General features: G+C 41.2%; 1 long non-coding RNA gene across 1 annotated transcript in view; it reads left to right on the forward strand.

Moving 5' to 3' along the window:
• The first annotated feature begins 1,539 nt into the window (after window positions 1–1,539).
• LOC137538383 (uncharacterized) overlaps window positions 1,540–2,253 on the forward strand; it is a 20,911-nt gene continuing 20,197 nt past the window's right edge. The window contains exon 1 of the long non-coding RNA XR_011024776.1: window positions 1,540–1,614. This is a non-coding gene — a long non-coding RNA (uncharacterized lncRNA). The remainder of the gene's footprint in view (window positions 1,615–2,253) is intronic.

A 2,253-nucleotide genomic window follows, 5' to 3' on the forward strand; every position in this document is an offset into this window, starting at 1 on the left:
AAGGGACCCCCTTTGTGCGGCGCGATAGCGGCGGTTTAGCAGGGGCACACGTGCCCCTGCTAACTTTGAGCTCTGAAGCGAGATTTATTCTCGCTTCAGAGTCTCTTTAAGGAGGCCCTTGGTGTGAAAAAATGCTGTGAACAAAGAATGCTTTCAAAAATAGAAGTGTTAATCACTTATTTTCATCAATCAACAAAATGCATTGAAGTTCAGGTAAGTTCAGCTCATTTTCCTTCGACCCCCCTACAGTATCCCTTTAATTATCCTAATACCTAGCATGCGAGCAGCTCAAAACACAAACACAAACACCTCTGAGTTAAAATAATAAAGACAGATACTTGTCTCAGTGGTAGGAAGCCCCTGGATTGTCCAGAGGCTTGCTGCCTACTCTAATGCTGGGCATACACGGTTCGTTTCTGCCACTGATAGATGGTTCGATAGATAATTTCCAACATGTCCGATCTCCCTTATAGAAGCGGAAGATAAGAGAATTGAGTGGAGAATCGAGCCGTAAAATCGATCTAGAGCAGAATCAAGTGGCAGAAAAGCGTTGTGTATTCCCACCATTACACCCCACTGTTACAGCGCTATGTCCCTCTCTACCCATTCAACTCAAGCAAGTTGAATAGGTTTTTTTCAGGGTGTGAGCGGTGAGCGCAGCCATGGAAGAGCCTGTCTGAGCTGTGCATGTGTGAGTAAGGTCTGCGTATGCCCAAAATAAGGAAGCACAGATTTTTCCTCTGTGCACAAGTTTGTTCTACTGGGCATGCGTGAACCTTACTCACACATGTCAAGTATGGACAGGCTTGTCTATGGCCTTACTCGTACACTGAAGAAGACAAGACAAATAGCACGTATATTGTGCTTTTCTCCTGGCGGACTCAAAACCCCAGAGCTGCAGCCACTAGGGCGCGCGCTCGTGTACAGTCTTGCCCAAGGTCTCCTATTGAATAGGTGCTGGCTTACTGAACAGGAAGGGCTGAGATTCGAACCCAGGACTGTGTCAGAGGCAGAGCCCTTAACCAGTACAGTATCCAGCCACTGACGAACCCTATGTAACTAGCTTGAGTTGAATAGGTAGAGAGGCACTGTTTTGTCATATTCAACATATGTTCTCATTTATGAAAATCATTTTGACAACTAGAAATAATTAACTGTAACTGTAGTGTTATAATAACCATTCTGTAATAGAGATGAAGTCAAACAGGAGCTAAATCAATTAACACTTTAATAAATTAAACTTAAACCAATCCATCCATGCTAAGACCTGGTCCTAGCTTTTTTTTCCAGAATGTAATGAACATATTTCAGGTAACTTTTGTGTCCATACGTGTTTGCTAAGGGTGGACAGAGTTGCTAGCCATGTAACTTGTTGTGTTTGTATTTGAAGTACAATGGCTGGCAAAAATTCCTTTTAGTAACGTAAGTTAAGTGATAATCAGACAGCAAACAGGCTTAACATTACTGTAGGAGCCAGCACAGCATATTGCTATTCGACGAGTATTCCTCAGGACGCTCTCAACTGCAAGTCTGTGAGAGCGACTGTCTTCCGTTTATTTATATCTTTTGTGATTTCAGGGAGGAAGTAAGGGCTCCGTCGACATTTCACATATTGTAAGTGCTATTTCATGGTTTTCTAAATACATTTTTTTCTTAGAAATAGGAAAGAGATCAACTCAATGTAACTAGTGGTTTTAGTGTTATGCTGAGTAGATGTTATTTGTTTATTTTGTAATTAAAGAGGAATTCCAAGAAGGGCACAAATATTATCAACTCCAGTTTCTCCACAGTATTGGAAGACCTTTTTGAAGCCACATACACAATCTTGATTTTCATCATCCCAAAATGGTCATTCATAATTGTCTTGGAGGAAAATGTAGTGTGTATACAGGTGACTTTTGTTGATGTTGGTGAGATCATTACTGGTTCCTCATGTTGGTTAACTAATGACTAACCGCTAGTGTGTTTCACATAGCAGGGCCCCTCTAGAGACTTAGGGACCTTTATGCTACTATTAAGTGCAATTGTAGCCAGTAAAAAAAAAAATGCGTCCCCCTGCATTTTTACACGTGGCTTTCAGATACATTCATGTGTATTTTTTGTTTTTTTCTGCATTTGCGATGTGAAGCACAGGTAAAAATCCCAGAACACCACATAAAAACTGTTTCCTTGCTTTGTATGTACTTCCTATTCAAAAAGAAAGCAACACATAAATGGGGACTTTGGTGACTTTCCTGAGGAAATGCATGGTCC

This window comes from Hyperolius riggenbachi, chromosome 11 (assembly GCF_040937935.1).
Source record: "Hyperolius riggenbachi isolate aHypRig1 chromosome 11, aHypRig1.pri, whole genome shotgun sequence".
NCBI lineage: Eukaryota > Metazoa > Chordata > Amphibia > Anura > Hyperoliidae > Hyperolius > Hyperolius riggenbachi.